The 21,140-nt window shown below is 38.0% G+C and overlaps 1 long non-coding RNA gene across 1 annotated transcript; it reads right to left on the bottom strand.

Moving 5' to 3' along the window:
• Positions 1-13,490: 13,490 nt before the first annotated feature.
• LOC103595206 lies at positions 13,491-17,896 on the bottom strand. Its single transcript, XR_550924.1, has 2 exons — positions 15,951-17,896; positions 13,491-15,028 (listed from the first exon to the last, which is right to left on the bottom strand). It is a non-coding gene; the product is annotated as an uncharacterized LOC103595206 (long non-coding RNA).
• Positions 17,897-21,140: the final 3,244 nt, after the last annotated feature.

A 21,140-nucleotide genomic window follows, 5' to 3' on the forward strand; every position in this document is an offset into this window, starting at 1 on the left:
CCAAGGGTTGCGATCCCCTTACCGGTCACGAAAAAGACAAAAAAAAAAAAGAGTAGTGTTATGATCCTACTTATGAATGAAGAGATTGAAGCTCAGGGAAACTATCAAAAGGTAACAATGGGATTGGAACCCATGTATTTTACTTTGGAATCCAGTAACTTAAGGGCAGAAGCATTTTTATGAGTATTTTCAACCTAGAAAGCTGGAAAAAAGTCAGCCATATACAGAACTGCTTGTTTCTGTACTTGGCTTATTTTTATTTATTTATTTTTGGGGTGGCCGGCTGGTATGAGGATCCAAACCCTTGACCTTGTTGCAGAACTGCTTGTTTCTAAAGAGTTGGCTCATGCCCGCTTCCTCTTCTTCATTTACCCCTCTCTACTGACACCCTTTTTACTATTTTCACTTATTGCACAAATATTGTAACAAGAACAAAGGAAATAAGAAGAAATTTCATTCATAGTCCCAGTACTCCAACTTATCAATTATTTTTAGATTTCTATTACTCCTATCTAGTCCTTATCCATATACCACAAAAAAGCACAGACACACAAATAAATATTTAAACTCCCCTAGGAAATTATTTGAAACTTGGGACTGATCAAAAGTTGGTGGTCACAGGCACCTGATTCACAGAATCCAACCAGATACTTTATACAGATTTTTCTGAGCACAGATCATGATATCACAAACCAGGGAACAGGAAGACAGCAATAAGGGAAAGACTTACTCAAAGTTAATGATCATTCCCGTAAAGATTTTTTAAAGAGCCACCACTACCACATCCAAATTCTGAATGTGACAATTATTTCTCAACAGGAAGCAGGGCTTGGTTCTCTGAGGCAAAACTTTCCTAGTTCCTTGAATGTAATCTTAATAAGAGTGACATTGACCAAAATGTTAATTGTGGTTAACCCTGGATAGTGTTACAAGTGATGTTTATGTGCTTGCTTATTCTGTTTTGTATTTCTCACTTTTCTGCAATGAACATGTAATATGTTTGTAATAAGAGTATAATTAATAGTAATAGGGCTGGCCGGTTAGCTCGGTTGCTTTGAGCACAGTGCTGTAACACCAAGGTCAAGGGTTTAGATACCCATACCAGCCAGCCACCAAAAAAATTAAATTAATTAAATCAATAATAATAGTGGTGTTGAATGTATGACGTAAAGTTGATCTAAAGGAAAGAGCCTGTATGTCACAGGGAGAAATCACATAGTTCTTAACACTGAAAGTACAACCAGCCCCTCTCTCTGGCCAGGAAGCCCAGAACCCAGGAGGTACAAGTTCTAGCCCAGTTCTCTTTCTAATATAACATCTGCTAAAAAGTTCTTTCTTCCCTTTCTTTTTTTTAAAACAACAACGACAACTTGGGAAGATTGTTCCTAAACTATTTGTCAACAGAGAAGATTTGATTATGAGAACATATTATGGATTTTCTGTAGTAGTGGTCCAATATAATTTAGTAGAGAATAACACCCATAGAAATGTGTGGGAGCTCTGCTGTCAAGTCCCGTAGTGCTTTAATAAAAGAACATGTCATTTTTCTTCAGCTAAGTTTTAGCTAGAAATAATATTAGATGAGTTTTTGTTGCTGCTCATTCCATAGCCTTTCTGCAATTTGGACACCTTAATGATTTCATGCAAAATTCACTGTCTAAAGAGTCTTGGTGGCTTCTGTCTGATCCTGGTTTTTCCCTTTGATGTGGATTACTTATGTGCATCCATCATGGTAAAAACAGCAGAGTTTGGGCAAACACTGCTCTCTCAGACCCCCGCTCCCTTTCAGGCCTGGAGATCCTTCATCTAACCTAGTTCCATTCTTGTTCCTCTTCCCGCTGGCTTCCCCAGTGCCATTTTTATTAAAGCCCTAGCTCATCCCACATTCAGCTGCATGACTTCTTACAGGCTTCAGAATAAATCACCACATTGCTCCGATCTTGGCTTCTCTGCCCTCGGCTTTCAATTAAATTTAGAATTGACTTTAAAGATACAACCTCAATGTACATGGTTGAAAATGACCTTGTTTCCCCTTTCCCACCACCTGCGACTTCCTGCGCAGGGCTCTTATACTCCAGCTCCTGGTTCAAAAAGTAGAAACAGGAATTTGCTACATGCTCCTGTGGCAAACTATAAGTCTCAAGCTGTTTAAAGTCTTTAAAGTCCCATCCAAAAGGTAAAGTACACTCTGCAGAGAGAAATCTGGGGGCCTGAATCTCTGGCTGCCTGTGTTCAGGAAGAGACACAGAAGGAGAGGCAGAAGAAGAAGAAGAAGAGATGAAGAAGAAGAAGAAGAAAAAAACCCTTTGAGTTAAGCACTTTTAATTTGTTTAATTTCTCCAGTTTTCGTTTAGGATGATTGGCCTATTTATAATATGCATCTACCATTAAAGAACATCTACTATTAAAGATCTACATTAAGTTAATATAAATGATCAATGACAAGATTGAGAGGACACCAAAGCAGACTTCCACATCAAAACTGACTTTTATCTTTTGTCTTGTCATTTGGCTTTCACTCTTAGCAAGGAATAGAGCATAATAAGCTGCAGGTTTAGGCTATTTAGAATTGGGCTTGCTCCTGCCAATCTCTCCCTCCTCCCTTTGGGAGGCTTTACCAGTCAGGATGACTGTAGTGAAAAACACTTCCTCTGTTCAAAAACAATATTTTAAGGCACATAGTTCTATCTAACTAAGGGCAATAAGGTCCCTCCCAATGTGGAAAAGACGAAGAAAAGAATGATTTGCTCATCTAAAGGAAGGCTCAAACAAGATTCAATATATAAAAAGGATGTCTAAATTGAAAGCGATTTACAAATGTAACAGATCAATTTATTCATTCAACCATCAGTCAGTTATTGAGTATTTACTATGCATTAGGTTCCCAAAAGTCTGCACAGTGTTGAAGACCTTGAGCCCTAGTTTTCTCCACTCTAAAATGGGAAAAGAGACCCTTTTTTTTTTTTTTTTTTTTTAAAAAGCATCGCACTCTCCCGAGTGAGCCATGGGCCGGCCCAAGAGACCCTTCATTTTAAGGTGTGTGAATATTAAGTGAAAGAATAAATGTAAATCACATAAAACCAGTTCCTCACCATAATAAACACTGAATTAATAGCTTTGTATAAATAAATGAAAGAAGTATTCCCAAATGTAAGAGACTTACAGCCTAATGAATTATTCTGAAACTTTGACTTTGCTCTTGACCCTGAAATTTGGGCAGCTTCAAAGATTTAGCTGTGCAAACCACAAATCAAAAATACTTGCATTTTCTTATTGATTGCCCTTTATAAAGATTTACTAAGAACATGTGGGTACTTTACAAAATAAGGAAGGAAGAGAGGAAAATAGAATTAACACTTATTAATTCACTAAATGTGAGAGTGCAATAACTTTGCATCTTTTTTCCCATTGGGATTTTATTAAATCCTAATTAGTAGACAGGCATCTATAATCTTATGTGCTAATTGGGGATACTGAGGCTCAAGGAGAATCAGTAAGCTCCCATGGCCACAGAGCTAAGAAGTGCAGAGGATGAAATTCACACCAGGCAATACGATTTCAGAGCCCCTGCTCTCTTCCAGCACTACCAGCTGCTCCATCCTGTTAGGTCCCATGGGGAGAGATCTTGAATCTCACTGGAAAACACAAGACGTGTTTGGGATCTTTTTAAAGTAGAAGGGAAAGTTTTTAAGAAGAAGAATGTTGGGCCGGCCCAGTGGCTCACTCGGGTTCGGATCCCATATAGGGATGGCCGGTTCGCTCACTGGCTGGGCGTGGTGCTGACAACACCAAGTCAAGGGTTAAGATCTCCTTACCGGTCATGTTTTTAAAAAAAATAATAATAAAATAAATAAATAAATAAGAAGAAGAATGTTGCAATAATTAATTTCTCACTCAGTCTTGTGAATAATAGTATTATGGTGAAATTCCTTTCCATTTAAAGGCTTCTTCAGTTCTAAAAGATTACTACTGGGGCCGGCCTGTGGCTCACTCGGGAGAGTGCGGTGCTGATCCACGGGTTCGGATCCCATATAGGGATGGCCGGTTTGCTCACTGGCTGAGCGTGGTGCTGACAACACCAAGTCAAGGGTTAAGATCCCCTTACTGGTCATCTTTTAAAAAAAAAAATAGGGGCCGGCCCGGTGGCGCACTGCTACAGTGCGCCGCTTGGGAGCACCGCGGCACTCCTGCCGAGGGTTTGGATCCCACATACAGACCGGTTCCCGCTCACTGGCTGAGCGAGGTGCGGACGCAGCACCGAGTGTTGCGATCCCGTTGCCGGTCCCGGTCCAGTACGGGCGTGACACTGAGGGTTGCGATCCGTTGCCGGACACGAAAAAAGACAAAAATGAAAAAAAAAATAATAATAATAAAAAATAAAAATAAAATAAAATAAAATAAAAAATAAATAAATAAAAGATTACTACTGTTGACAGGGATGTTTTTGCTGACCTTGTGAAAATAATAATAATAATAAATAAAAATAAAAGAAAAGAAAATAAAAAATAAATAAATAAAAGATTACTACTGTTGACAGGGATGTTTTTGCTGACCTTGAGTCTCCTCTCCTTTTTTCCCCATAACATTTATGCTTTTCTTGGGAAGGAAACTATACAAGAGTTTAAAACTGTGAATTGAAAAGTTAGGAAAGGTTATACCATACTGACCCTGTTTTGAAAGGCTACAGCCACCCCCTAGGTTAACTCATTTTTCCACACTAGTTCTACATTTTACAGCTTTCCCAAAATGCCACTGTTCCTAAGTGAACTTTTCCTGTGCTCAGTTCAGCCTCCCTCCCTGGACTGCAGGGACAATTATGATCACACATGGAAGTTCAACCCAGGAGTCCAACTGCCCACAGAGGGTAAAGCTTCTTTGTTGGGCAGACCTAAAAAGACTGCTCCTTAGCATTTTAAGGATGTTAAGGAGGATCTCGCCACCCTAAAAATTTTCTGCCAAGGACTCTGGTTGCCACACAGAATCCAGTTATTTTTCTATTCAGTGCCTACCCCCTGACTATAGCATAGCAAGACCACAATTGGCAAAAACCAGCTGATTAAAACTAAGTCACTTCACAGAAGGCCAAATTGCCATGCATAAATAGAAAATTCTCTTTCTTACCTTCCTTCCATTCTTCCTTCCTTTCCTTTTCTCTATCCCTTTTTTAAGTTCCAGAAATAATTGTTCTTCTCTAGTGACCAAAAATGATGTCACCCCACAGTTCATCTCACTTGGCAATAGCCTGAACAGTTCCTTATTCTCTCAGGATAGTCAAGTTCAAGGACAAAAATAACTAAAGGGTGAAAATACCCTGTTTAGCTAACAGAGAAGTTCAGTTATTTATCACTCCAATAGTTGTGTGAGTTTGTTTGTGTTTTAATATTCCAAGTCAGAAATGTAACCCAACATTTACTAGCCAAATGTACTTATGAGAAAGTTCTAGGAACTTAATAATTTATTTCATGTGTATATTATTGTACTTTTCAAAGCACTTTCACATGTGCATGACTAGGCCTAAATGATAACACTCATTTTGCAGATAAAGAAACTTGACTCAGAGAGATTAAGGGGCATGCCAAGGTCATGAGGCTAGTTAGTTGCAGCATCAGAATAAGAATCCTGCCTTTCTTACCCTTTTTTTTTTGGCAGCTGGCCAGTATGGGAATCAGAACCCTTGACCTTGGTGTTACAAAGCTGCACTCTAACCAACTGAGCTAACTGGCTGGCCCCTACCTTTCTTATTCTTTTTGGTACTACACTGTATACAAGGTTTATTTCTTAGTCTTTGAAATTTCTTCATGGAAAACAAATGTGCTATTCTACAAATTGTGCCTTGAAGCTGCTGTCAAGAACTGACTGTTAAGAAAATGTACTATTGACATGTCCTATTTAATGTGACTTATGTTTCCAAGGCATTAAAAGACATTTTGTGATGAAAAGGCCCCAAATCACTTTTTAATAGAATGTAATCATGAAAAAGTTATCAAACCTCTTTGAGTCTGTCTCCTTACCTGCAAAATGGTGACAATTATTACGAATCTCATAGGACTGGTATAAGATTTAAGCAAGTGTTTGTGTAAAGCACTCTGCCAGTAGATTGTAGATGTGCAATAAGCCCATTATAGATGTTCGGTAAGTGTTAGAGTCCCCTCCTTTCTCTTGAAAAAAATGCTGTTGTAGTAACAGAGTTAGGAGAGTAAGGTCAAGGAATGCTGAGGTACTAGGATTACCTCATCCTCCACAAGGATGCCCCTGCTTGCAGACCATCGCTCCCTCCCGAACTGCAGGACTCAGATAGGGGGCAGGATAGATACGTAAAGGTCAGATCATGTGAAGCCCTGTATGCCATGGTATGGAATTAAGAATGGCCAGATTGGGAAGGAATTTGAGGTTCTTTCTGCTCCTGCAACTCACCAAGATTGTTCCTTTCTCAGAGCCTTTGCACCTCCTGTTTCCTCTGCTTCAAACCCTTGACCCTCGGAAGGTCACTTGACTCACTCCCTCACTCCAGTCTGATCAGTTGCCACACCCTCACGAAGCCTATCTCTGAGTTCATTAAAATGCCATTTCCCGGGGCCGAGCCCGTGGCGCACTCGGGAGAGTGTTACTCGGGAGAGTGTGGCACTGGGAGCGCAGCAGCGCTCCCGCCACTGGTTCGGATCCTATATAGGGATGACCAGTGCGCTCACAGCGCTCACTGGCTGAGTGCAGTGTGGCCGGTCTCAAAAAGGACAAAAAAAAAAAAAATGCCATTTCCCCAGCTACTAGTAACTCTCAAACCCCCTCAACCCCTTATTTTGATTGAATGTTTTCTCTTTAACACTTACCAATACCTGAAATTGTATTCCATGAGGGTACTTCAAAAAGTTCATGGAAAGAGTCATATTATTGTTTAATTCTATTTTTCCATGAACTTTTTGAAGTACCCTATTTATTTAATTGTTGTCTGTCTCTTCCCCTAGAATGTAAACTCCATAAAGACATGGATCACATCTGCCTTGTTCACTGTCTGTTTCTCTAGTTACCTAGAAAGGTGAATGGCAAATATTAGGCGTTTCATAAATAAATGAATAATGAATGTTATAACACCAAGTTCAAGGGTTCAGATCCCCATACTGGCCAGCCACCAAAAAACAAAAAAGAAAGAAAGAATGAATGAATGAATGAATGAATGAATTGGTACAGATCTGTTATAAATAAAATAATGCTATTGTTGGATTGCTGGACCAGTTATTAGCACTGTGGATTCAGACTGCTGCCTTTACAACTGATTTTAATTGCTAGGTGTATTTTCAGCACTACATTGGGATCCTTATAAAGATTATATCTAAATGACATATTCAAAGAAACTGTAGAAACATGAAGTATTCTCTAAAATTGGCACATTTCATATAGAAATAATAGTGTTCCAAAGTCAAGAGGCAGCAGGGGGAACTTTAAAACACAGGTCTGATCTTGTCACCAGTCTGCCCCGTCCTTCAATGGTTGCCATTGCCTTGGGCAATACTCAAACAGCTCCACCCTGAAGGACTCTCATGATCTCTTCAATGCTCTTGCATGCCCCCTAGCATCATCTCCTATAGAGAGTAACTTTTCCCTCACACAATTATTAATAACACTCCTTTTCACTATTAAAAGTGTCCTGGTTTGGGGCATGTATATGGTCGCCCTACCTATATACCCTTTTTTTGCAAGACCTTCATGCTAGGCAGACTCATGTGTTGGCAGCTCTCCAAACAGGAGAGGCTCCTTCATACTCCTCTTTGAGCAATTTCCCCTCAGCCTGGGATACCCTTTATTCTTTCAGACTCCAACTCTAACATCAACTCCCCTAGAAAAGCTTTCCCAGAACTTTCCTCCAGTCTAATTTAGATTAGGCAAACACCCCCGGGCCACTTTGGAATTGCCTGAGTGGCTTTCTAAAATTACAGATTCCTGGGCCTCATCACCCAATTGATGGGATATGGAAAATCTAGGGTGGAGCCCAGGAAATCTGTTTGCCCCTCCTAATTGTTCCCACAATATCTCTGAATACTTCTACAGGCATCTCTCTCTCTAATATGACCAATTTAACTATCTGTTTCCTTCAGGTAACTAGAAACTCCTTGGGGGCAGGACCCATGACCCTCACCTTTAGTGTGTCTCCAGTGACTAGAATGATGCTCAGTAAAATATACATGATCAAATAAATGATAATGGCAAACATTTACAGAGCACTTAGTATGTACTAGGCATTGTTATATATGCTTTTGTGTATTAACTCCTTATTTTAGAAAAGTTTTTAACCCTCAGGAGCATGACAGTTAGACTGAAAGACAAAGGATATTAGGAACATTAAGGTACTAAGAATTAGCTCTGGAAAGTACAAAGTGTGACATCGAAGTTTATTTTTTAAAACCGAATGTTCATCTCAAGACAGGATACCTCTTGGAAGTCTTCCACAGGCTCATGCACACAGAGTCTTACTTCATGAATGGCCACTTAGAGTGCCTTACAGAAGAATTTTGCAAGGATGACTGAGAATATGGATGGTCTCATCTCTGCTTCTGACCCTTCCTGACTGCCTTGTGCTTGGTCACCGTGTTGTACTTTCCAGTGCTTTATTTTCCATCTTAGACCTCTTTAATGCTTGGGAAAGAGAACAAGAGTGAAACTGCTTCACTCCTTTCATCTTCACCCTTCAATTTCCAAAGCTTAGCACTCTCTGTGGATTTCCTATAAAATTAAAAAGAGGTTATGAAAGGGCTCACAGCCCACAAAGAACTCAATGCATTTTAAATGCACAATTCTGGTAATGGCGTCAGATTTTGGATTTCCAAATGGCAGCCACAATCATGATTTAGAACAGATGGTCAAACCACAGGCAACAGAGTCAACAAAATTTTCTGCCATCCCAAGAGGCTGACAGAATCCAAGAGAAGTATCTGACATCACCTAAATTGGTAAACAGCTCAAAACAATCTTAATTAACAGTTTGCTGGAGCACTTAATGACAGAAAGCATGCCTCAGTAGAAATTGTGTTCTTATGCAGCTCTCATATTATTAACCGGATAAGAAGATGGTTTAATGCCCCCGGGGGAAAAAAAAACAGTCAAAATTAGGAAATCTTGTTTTTTGTGCAAGCTCCAACACTGGGTGATCTTGGGCAGTAATTTGAACTCTCTGAATTTAATTCCTAGTCTCTAAAATGATGTCTAATTTACCTTCTTTTAGCTTTAAATGTGTACCAAATGCAGTGGGGGAGAGAGGAAGAGGGAGATCTTAACCATAAATGAATTATGATGAAGTAAAATTCATCTTTCAATACATTACAGAGGTCTGACAAAAGTTAACTACTATTATTTATTTTGTTACCAGAGTTACTATGGCAGGGGATATCTTTTTTACCAGAAACATTAATGCTTACAACACAGGAAACCATAGTACCTATGGGTAAAGAGCCTTTTTTTCTTTTCTTTTTTTTTTTTTTTTTTGGCAGCTGGCCAGAAAGGGGATCTGAAACCTTGACCTTGGTGTTATCAATACCGTGCTGTAACGAACTAAGCTAACTGGCCAGCCCATAGCCTTTCTTAAATCAATACAAATATGTCACATCATGAGTTTAAAAATGTTGATTTATTTTTTACATGGTCATCTTTGGTCCTCCTCAGTGTTGTCAGTCTTCTGGAATAGTCTTTGAAAAGAAGGGTAATCTTTCCAGCATTACTTGTCATTTGGTACAAGAAATTCCAGTAAGGAAAGACTCCACAGCTGAGCCTCAGAAAGTAAACTAAGGCCGGCCCCGTAGCTCACTCGGTAGAGTGCGGTGCTGATAACACCAAGGCCTCGGGTTCGGATCCTAGATAGGGATGGCTGGTTTGCTCACTGGCTGAGCGTGGTGCTGATAACACCAAGCTAAGGGTTGAGATCCCCTTACCGGTCATCTTTAAAAAAAAAAAAAAAAAAGAGAAGGGAACGGGTAGGCGGAGAAGGGAACAGAATTATGCTCCTGGGAAGAAAGCCCACTGCTCCTCAAGTTACCATTTGTAAACCCTTTACCCGGTTCTGTTTGGGCTATTGTTCTGGGTAAATCATCCGTTGAAAATCAAGCTCTTCAGCTCATTATATATTCTTCATTTGAGGTGACCAGAACTATTTCCTGAAAGCTGGTTTGGATGCTAATTACCTGCTCAAACACCTAGTAAATACCTCCATGGATTTGTTACAAGAAAATTTCACTTTTGGGCCGGTCTGTGGCTCACTCAGGAGAGTGTGGTGCTGATAACACCAAGGCCCCGGGTTCGGATCCCATATAGGGATGGCCGGTTCGCTCACTGGCTGAGCGTGGTGCTGACAACACCAAGTCAAGGGTTAAGATCCCCTTACCAGTCATCTTTTTAAAAAAAAAAGAAAGAAAATTTCACTTTTTAATTCTTTTTAATTGAGCACATTTATTGCAAGTTCTCTTTTAAACTCCTAGTCATGACAATAAAAGCTAAGTAGAAGAGCCCTCTGCTCTTCTAGTCACTGTGAAGTGACTGTTACTCCTCCTCAGCTACCCCAAAGCATAGCTTGAAGCTCTGTTTCAGTTGTAGAGAAACATTTACCAAAGTAAGCCACGTATTTCTACACAGAGAAGTAAGCTTTTTCTTCTGCAGGATTTCTCTCTCTCTCTCTCTCCAGTGAGGCAGGAGCCCCTTTTCACAAATACCCTAAGAAACTTGTACAAAAGAAAACTTGCACTCTCAGAGATTTCTTTCCATTCAGATTTTAAGATAACTGTTTCTGTTAGCCTTCCTTCCATCCTAAACCCCCAACGAAAAAACCTCAAACTCATAGAATATGCCTTGCCATAATGATACGGTAATATTTCTATCAATTTTGACACTGAAAAAAAATTATCTTACTAAGAAAAATGTTTATGCATAGATATAGATATATAGATATAGATACCTCCAATTGATTTAAGTACAAGTTATGCTGCTTTTTTTTTTCTTCCCATATCTAAACAAAGTTCAAAAGAATGAGTGTAGGTGTTATCTTTAAGAAAAATAACCAATAAAGCTAGAACAAAACCACACCAGAAGAACTAACATGTCATTATTTTAAATAAACAGTATTTCAATCTTGTATCTCTTGAAAAGAACTGGAAGACTGGAAATTCACCAATTTCATTCTATGTCTATTGCATCCTGACTAGGCAGGATTTTTCCCCCTTTCCTTAAAAAAGCTGAAGGTGAAGCCTGTCTCTATGTGGCACTGTGGTATAAGTGACCGCTGTTGTGGAGCAGAAAAGCCCATGAAGCTTAAAAATTTTGCGAAAGAGAAAACAATCCTCCTGCAGACCACAGTAAATAAAATAACAGCAGTGGGGTGATTTGCAACCATGTAACGGGGCTTTTGTCTGGGTCTATTTCTCTGTGCCTTGAGGGTTTCTGTGTTCCTTCTCTGCAGGATCTCAGTGTTTCGCCCCTCCATCACAAAGGCCCAGGGCTTGAGCCCCTCCTCCAACTGTTCACCCCCAATCTTGCCCATGCTGAGGCTTACTTACAGCAGACTGAAGAGTTTCAGTGGGGTGCAGGGCACTGCAATTTAGGATTTCTGCAGTACAGGGTGAATTTTCAAGAGTGTATCAGAGAGGGGAGCCAGACTTAAAAATAGCCTTTACTCATCCTATTAACCATCTCATTGCTGAACTGGCTTGTAAGGCAGGGCCCGCAGGCTTTTTTCTCTAGCAAACTCCAAAATTGCTACAGCTGCCTCTGATAGTATGTTTAAGGCAACACTTCACTGTGTCTTGGATAACAGCTGAATATATGTTATGATTCACCTCAGAAAGAACTACTTTAAAAATTATCCATATTCTTCTACACATTGGGTTTGAGGGAGGAAAGAAAGGGAAGGATTAGAGAAGTAGAGGGAGAGGGAGATCGAAAGAAAGTAGAAGGAAAAGAGAAATCTTGGTGAATGGAGGATTGAGGAAGCCTCTTGTTCTGGTTTGTATTGATCTTATTTGAGCATGGGGAGAGCTGATGAGTCTGTGATTATTTTAATGACCATGAAACCTATGTATTCAAAGAAATAAATGAAGCTGTGTAATCACCTCCTAAGTAATACCAAAGGATGATAAAAAGGACTGGAGGTGGGGGGGAAGGCGTCGTTGTATAACAGCATTTACATCACACAGGGCTTCGCAGGCAAAGGTAAACCAGGAGTTGAAGCACTGTATTTCTAGGGGGAGAAGAGCCTAAAATTCAATACTTAGTGGCCGTGACCTATCTAAGGCAAAGAAGAGTAAAGCATTAGAGCAATAATTGTTTTTGTTTTGGTACTTTGGAGAGGGAAACACAGATGTTCAAGGTTTCTGAGTGGCTTATAAAGCAAGAAAAACTTTGGAAGTGCCCCAGTACAGAATGTACGTACAGACAATGGGCAAATATAGTCAGAGTGTGTGAACCAGTATGCTCTAATTTTTAAATAATAATGAAAACATACTTGGTTCAATCAAAAGACAAACTTCAGGTTATCTTAAATAATGTGACATTATTTTAACATACATCGTAAAATAATATGATTGCTTGACTAAGGGGAGATATTAAGAAATATGAGACACCGACACAACCTTCCAAATTAAGAAAATGAGGACGAATACACATAAAAAGATGACTAGCAATACAACGTTGCTTAATATGAGTTCTAATTAGCTGCTTACAAATGCTTGTGATTTTAATGAACTTTCATGTTTAGCAGGCTAGTGCAGCTGAGGGGAAAGAGCCCCAACTCTGGAATCTGACAGCTGTTTCCCCATCCTAGTTCTTGTGCTTGTTAGTTGTCTAACTTGATAAAAATTGCTTAACATCTTTTTTGTTTTATTTTGCTTAACGTCTCTGTGTCTCAGTTTTCTCATACGTAAAATGGGATAACATCATCTGCCTCTTCATGTTGCCATGAGGATTAAATAAGATAATAAATGGAAAGCATCTGGCTGTATTTGGACAGGCACTTGATCATAATAGCTGTTATCATTAATCCCATTACTCTAAATAGGTAGCAGAATTTTTTTTTTTTTTTTTTTTGGTGGCTCGCGGGTATGGGGAGCTGAACCCTTGACCTTGATATCACCAGCACCACACCCTGCCAAGTGAGTAACCAGACAGCCCAACAGAAATTCTTAGTATAATCCTTTATGAACTCCAGGAAAATAAAACCTAATAAAAAAATTTAAGCCCTTTAAGCCATAAGGCTTCTGATCATGAATTTGCTATTATTCCAAACTCTACTACAAATAGGGTTGCTAGACAAAAAACAAGACACCCAGTTAAATTTGAATTTCAGATGAACAATACCAAAAAATTGTTTGTTTATCTGAAATTCAAATTTAACTGATCGTCCTGTTTTTGATTTGCTTAATCTGGCAACAAACAGTAAAGGTCTGACTATATTTAATTCCTACTTCCTTTAGCCCAAGTCCCTACTGAGGTAAAAGGAAAGAATTTATTGATTCGAAAAGTTAAAAAAATTAATAATGAAATATTATTATTACTTTTTTTACATATACAGAACATAACACACCAATATAAGAGGGAAAAACAACTGCCATTTTTTCATTTTACAGTTTAGAAAGTGACTTTCGTTTTTTTATAAGCTCTCACCCAAACCACAGCAATATGCTGTTTCTTGATTCATTTCGCCAGTCCTGAATCTGACTTCCACCAGACCTGAAATGAGGCGTTTTTTTGTGTTGCCTTTTCTCTTTCTCCAATGCAGGGCTCCATGGAAACCTGATTACACAGACCTGTGGAGCTGATAGTACACTGGCAAATAAGACACCCAAGTTGAGATGCTTCATCAAAAGGAAAGGTCCTTTCCAGGACAGTAGTATCATGTAGGCAAGGGGAGACGTCTTCCCAGGAAATGTTCAGGTCAATGGAGCAGATGTAAAGTGTATTATGAACACATCTATTACATTTTGCATTTGGTTAACATATGCTATTCCTTTGTTACTTTATGTCTCCCAGAAAGGATGATAGGAGGAAAGTCCTACTACTTCAAAATTGAGTGGAGAAATTACAGTATAATAAAATCCAGAAACTTACATCAACAATAAAGTTATTATTTATAACATGAGCTTTGAGCTCTTAATTCCATGAGACACTACCTGTGTATGAAGAATGTTAATAAGGACATCTGATTTAACTTTATCCATAAAAGACACTATACTAAAGTTTGCTTTCATACAAATTTACTTGGCTTTGTGGTAACATGGTTAATAACACACATATTTATGTATAAATTCATGAAATTACTGATAAGAAAAAAGGGCTTCAAAAATAAAATGGGGATTTTATTTTAGTTTTTAAAAATGTTAAAAAGTTTAAAAGTTGAGGTATTGGCCTTTGTTGAGTTCCTTTATTGATCACTAACACAAATAGTGTTCCCTTAATTTTTTAAACTGTATGATATCCCAATATTTATTTAAATACACAAATCTCTTCTATCATTTCTAAGTAAATTTGAAGAACTGGTTGTTTTTAAAAACTTTTGTTAGGTGTTATTGTCCTATCAGAGTTCTCATTTTATCTTAGCCTAGAGCTTAAAACAATGTAGCCCCCCAAATCATGAAAGCAAACAAAAAGCTTAGAACAACACATTTTCCTTTGAAGGGCAGAGAAAAATCATGGGTAATTCAGGCCAGTTGATTTCTAGAGAATCCCAGCTATCAGAATGACTTTTTTGGGAGCAGCGCCCAATGGTCCTGGCCATTACATGTCAATCTCTCAAACCAACAAACAAAAACACCACAGGCTTTAGCGCAATGGCATATGACAAATGCAGATGTGGCTCTGAAAAGAATCCTTTGCTTTTTAAACACCTGCAAGAATTCCAAAACAACTGGCATGCCTTGCACTCTGCCATAGCCACTCTCTTGACCCTGAGTTTAGAGTGGTGAAGAAAAAATGCCTAGAATGTACAGTATTCCATTCCTATTTGGAACAGCAGTGGGGGGCTGAAGAGCAAGCACAGTGTTGATATCATAATGCCACGCACCTGTTTTGGATGTAAAAAGAAAGAGTTTATTATAGAAACTGCAGCATTTTTCAGCTTCTCATTAAGTAGTCATGAGCAAATTCAAGTGTGTTTCCTTTTTATTAGGTTAACCCATCCTGAATTAAAAGCACCTATTGAGAGGTTTTTTTGTCCCTCTCTCTCCAAACAGGTATACTCTCTTCTTTTCACAATTAAATTGCTTCCCACATTTTGGTGTAGGCAGATGAGTAATTTGCAGTACTGTTGCAAGGTAGTGTTTCTTAGATACTTAATCACCAAAAAATAAAATTTAGTGTACACTTCTATAGAATTTTCTTAATTTTAAAAAGGTAAGCATATCCCAAATATGTTTCTGTTCAATGAACATGTCATTTTTTCAGACATTTTATATCTGAAAAACATGTTACCAAAGAGACATAAGTCATTCCTAGAGAATATTCCCACTGTGTGCATTTTAGCTGGTAGCTTTCAAAGTGTCATCCTTATAAAACCAGTACTCTGAAATAATGGCTAACATACGTTTTTCTAAGGTTATTACTTGGTAAAAGAAAATGTCCCTTTAACTCAGCAATTTTGGTTGCCAGGGTGAGTTGCTTGATAGTATTTTTCATTTCTTCCTTAATAACATTCTGTTAAAATATTATACTTAGTTACAAAATAGAATCCCTTGGGTTAGTAGCCAAACTGTAAATATAGATAGGGCACTACTATGTTATCAGAAAGAATGTCAGAGAGCAGGCTGCCCAGTAGCAAATTACACAGTTTTGGCTCCCAAGAATGAGATGCGTTGTTTGTTCTTGCACACTGCAGCTGCCTCCCCACTCCCCCTTTTTTTTGGTGGTTTATTACACACAAGCTACTAATGAATGGGAGCCGCTGTTTTACAGTACACCACACTTACAGGACTTATCTCTAGGCCTACCACAGATTTGACTGATCAACAGCAGGGCACCGCCATCATAATTCTTCCTAGAAACAGGAGTATAAAAAGGGGTTTGTTGGAGGTTGGCTGGGTCTGCAGAGAATCCTGCCCGCAGGGCTTGCTGATGCCATCACTAGCTGTTATGGTCTTCGGCCTAATAAGGTACAGAAACAAAGATTGTTCACTTATTCAAGAAGACTAAAACACCAGAATGATAGAAAGTAGAGGCAGTGGGGCAAACATCCAAGTGGGATTAAGGCCACAAGTGCAACTTTATAAGGCTGTTTGGGTGGCAGAATAAGAATCTGTAACTGAAAATCCAGTTTGAAAATCATTTATTATATGTCATTCATCGTTAGAGGTGGCTGTCATTAGGAGTTAAATTGTTGCATTGTGTCCAACTGATTTTAATAGTATTTTTGTAAGCTTCTTATAAGTTATCATAACTCAGAAACAGAAGCAGGATGTAAACAACAGATGACTTAGTGATATCTAAGAGATATCTCTAGAAAAATCTATGGTGCTTCATTTCTTCTGTCCTCTGCTTTAAAGTTACAATACATCCTTCAGATTTCTTAATTTTAGCATTTCTCTCATTGCAGTAAAATATTACCATTTGCATCTCTTAGGTTTTTTCAAATAAACATCAACAAAATAAATTAACCTATTTCCCAACAAAGCAGACACACTCATCCTGTTTTACAAGAGGAAATTTCAACTTGGAGAAGTCATTTGCCTCAGTCCTAAAGTCATTGAATGATCCAGCTGAGAATCAAATTCTGAAGTTCAACCTTTTAGTCCCTTCATTATACTTTCCCAATGATGGGAATGTAGCAAGATCAGCAAGAAAGACATATATAAGGGATTTTAAAAAGTGGTTTCCTCTCTTTGTGGAGTCCAAATACTGCTAGAATTAGAAACATGGATTATTAAAAGGGTATTCCCATAATGAACCTTGTGCATTTTGAAGTCATTGTCCAGTGGTTATTATCCAGAAAGAGGACTGCACATGACTGAGATTTTATCATATTATAAACGGACTACATATTCTAAGAGCACAATAACCTAAAGTCAATATAATTGACTTTTATATGCATTTGTAGTTAATGAAGATTTGATTATCTTAATATTACTTAATAGAATGTGATAGAGTTATAGAGTCTGTGTATAGGGTTTCTGCCTTAACAAAGCCTCATCAGTATTAATCAGGGTGTATCATCTGTGAAGACTACAAGTCAAATGTGGGAGTTTTTCAAGTAACATTTTCCCCAAAATAGTCAAACAGCAAGGCATCCTCTCTAGCTCTCTCCCACATCACCATGTTTTATTTATCCTGATTTTAAATCATTTAAGCATTTAAGATTGGTGCCAATTTTAATCTTATCTTTAGCATTTGGGACATTGCCAAGCTTATTATTTTATTCGATATTTTAGTATGTTCCTTTACATCTCTCAGCTCATGCCCCCTTTGGCGTTACATTAATCCGTAGTTGCCTGGTTTTTACTTCAGAAAGCAGAAGATTGTCTTATTGTAATGTAAGGAAGGATCACTGTATTTGTGAAACTATTCCACATCAAATAGGAATATTTGAGGTGAGACAGTGTGGAACTGTGTTAAACTAGTTCTCTTCTGAACTCTGTTACTTACTAGCTACATGACCTTATGCAATTTACTAAACTTCTCTGAGATTCATTTTGATCATTTATAAAATGGGGATACATTGTGCACCTGCCCCTTCTGCATCCCTTATTTTATATTCAAGAATAATATATTAGCAGTTACTTTGAAGCAGAAACATCCAGAAACAAACTAAATGACCATTAAGAGGAGAATGATTGAATAAATTCTGATCCAACTTTACTGTGAGACATTATACAGCAAATATGAAGAGTAAAATAGATCTATCTGTATTACCAGTATATTCCTCCTGACATATTGTAAAGTAAGAAAATACACAGTAAAATCTCATTTGTCTCAAAAAACCCCAGTAGCATCTATGTATATTCATAATAATGAGTAGTTAACCCTTGTGCAATGCTTACTGTGTGCCAAGCACTGCTCTAAGTAGTTCACATATAAACTCACTTAATCCTTGCAATTACCCAGTGAGATAGTCCTGTTGTCATCCCCACTTTTACAGATGAGAAAACTGAAGTCATACATAGAGAAATAGTAGAGCTGGGATTTCAACCTCGACTGTTTAGATCCAAAGTCTATGTGTTCTTCATTACTATTATTTTAATTTATTTATTTATTTATTTTGCAGCTGGCTGATATGGGGATACAAATTCTTGACCTTGGTGTTACAAGATGGCACTCTAACCAACTGAGCTAACCAGCTTGCCCAGAGTCTATGCTCTTAACTACTATCTAACTATCTATTTATCTATCTGTCTATCTATTTTCCCATTCATACATCCACACGTAGATCCATCTTTCTATCTGAGATCTGGAAGGATACACACTTCTGGGGATGTGGCAAAGGACACTTTCACTTTTTATTCTGTGTATCACTTTCACTTCTGCTTCTATAAACTTTTGTATTCTTTGAAGTGCCATAGTCAAGCTTAGAATTATTGTACTAGGGATATCTGATATGCAGCTGTAGTAATTATAAAGGAAAAGATTTACAAACAAGTGGTCCTTAAGCGGGTACTGAAAGCAGTGTCAATAATTTACTTTGGGTGGAGCCTTAAACATGCATATTGTCCATATCTTTGAGGGCAGGAGGTGTTACACCTTTTCCTTTTCAAACACCGTTTTCTTTCAGTAGAACCTATGCAGCACCTTGCCCCTCTGAGTACTCAAACATTTTGTTTACTAACTGAAAGGACCCTTTAAGTGAAAGATTTCTGTTAGGGCGGAGCTATAGTTTGAGCAGAGCAAAGTTAAATGGAAATTAAACATGATTCTGAACAATTACCCAGTCCTTGTCCTTTCTCTAACTTGATTAACCAGCCACAGATAAGAATGAAATTCTTTTTTTTTTTTCAAAAAGATGATGGTAAGGGGATCTCAACCCTTGGCTTGGTGTTGTCAGCACCACGCTCAGCCAGTGAGCAAACCGGCCATCCCTATATAGGATCCGAACCCGTGGCCTTGGTGTTATCAGCACCGCACTCTACCAAGTGAGCCACGGGCCGGCCCTGAATGAATGTTTCTTTTACCCTCCCAAACCATTGGGTCTATCCACATTATTTGCCTCCAATTTCATTCTAATTTGTGTTCAATGCATTTCAATCCATTTCACCTGTAAAATATTACTTGGGTCTGAATTCCAAGATTTAAGCATAGGATTTAGTTTCCATCTGATTTAAGATTTCATTTTAGCAAAATTGACATTTATAACAAACATCTTCTGCTTTATATTACCAAAAATATCTGTATTAGTTTATCATTTCAATTATTAAAGAACGACTCTGATGTTGTTAGAAAGTATTTAGTGTGCCTTTACTCTCTGCTTCTTTGCCTCAGTATCCTTTTATCAAAGATTCTCAGTATCTTTTTATCAAAGATTCTGAGGTTGTTCATATAATTGGCTGATACTTCCTGATTACAAGATCCCTCTACAGGTTTTTCAACAGATTTAAATGTATTTCTAAACTTTTCATTCACTTTTATAAGCATGAATGTAGGGCTTCTAAACAAATGGCAGAGTTAAAAAAAAAAGATTTTTTGTTTCTTTCCTTAGGCTGAAAATTCATTCCCATATCCTTGTCCTGTAAGTAGAAAAAAGTTTTAAGATGACCCTTAATATGACACGAAAAGGAAAAAGTACATTTTTAAGATGCAGTGTTTTTTTGTAACTCTTTAAGGTGACTCGAAGCATATGACACATACGAAGTGACTCACGAAACATCTTTGAAAAAAGAATGATTTCTTTTCCATAGAGTCTTCATTTTAAAATTTGAAATGTTATTTAACAAATATGAGAAACAGATATCCAGGTGAGGGTGTGGAGGCACACAGAGACACCTAGATCGTGGAATAAAATACTAGATTTCTAACACTCCTCTTCACTGAATTTTAACTCTTTTTAAGAGAAATGTTTTTACTAAAAGTAAAATATTTTCATGGCACTTATGATGATAGTACTTTCTGAATGAATAAAGCTATCAAATGACCTATTAGATAATAGTCAGCCTCATTTTGTATTATCTTAGAAACTTTATTTTAAATCCATTAAATGATTTTCAGTGGAACTCTCTGTGTGATCTCACTTCTCTGCCTTCCCCCTCTTCCTGGAGTTTGGTCTCATAGCTGTCTACCACAGCCCTGTTCCTCAAGTCCTACTTTCTCCTACAAGCCTATCCAGGCTACTCCATGTTTTCACAGCTGCTTGTTCATACTTTTACCAAAGCTTATTCTGAAGAGACATTTGTATACATACCCATATTTTTCTTTCTTAGAGAGCTAAAACCAAATCTTGAGCTTTTTTGTATTTTTCCATTACAAGCCCTACCTTCTCCCAGAACCTAGCACAAAATTCCATGATGGCAGGGAGTTGGTCTTACTCATCTTTGAATAACTTAGAGGAATGCCTCATACCTATTACAGAAGGTAGTCAATTACACTTTTTCAATGAATTATAGACACCCAACAATACTCACCACAAACAGCACAACTCTAGGCTTTGCTGGTAAATTAAGTCTCATAACCACAAATTGTATCTATCAGCACTCGGATACACTAGATTTATTCACAAAATTAAGAGATAGAGAAAAACTGATGTAATGGAGACTAACACTCAAATAGCTGATTGAATTTTTTTACTATGCATTGTGATTTTGTAAATAGACATTAATATACACTTTTACTTTTGGAAGAATCCAGAACATTTTTTTTTTTTTAAAGATGACCAGTAAGGGGATCTTAACCCTTGACTTGGTGTTGTCAGCACCACGCTCTCCCAAGTGAGCTAACCGGCCATCCCTATATAGGGATCCGAACCTGTGGCCTTGGTGTTATCAGCACCACACTCTCCCGAGTGAGCCACGGGCCAGCCCAGAAAACCTGTTTTGAACAGTGACAGTTGTTAAAGACACACATGAACAAAATGAATCAGACTGGTAATATAATAAAAAACTTAAAAATTCCAAAGAACATTTAAACAAACACATCTATTAATACGAGTCCTTACTTTTGCATTTCCTAATTTGTGTATCAGTGGAGGAGACACTAGAAGTACA

The sequence above is a fragment of the Galeopterus variegatus genome, unplaced genomic scaffold (assembly GCF_000696425.1).
Source record: "Galeopterus variegatus unplaced genomic scaffold, G_variegatus-3.0.2 Scaffold1713, whole genome shotgun sequence".
Classification (NCBI taxonomy): Eukaryota; Metazoa; Chordata; class Mammalia; order Dermoptera; family Cynocephalidae; genus Galeopterus; species Galeopterus variegatus.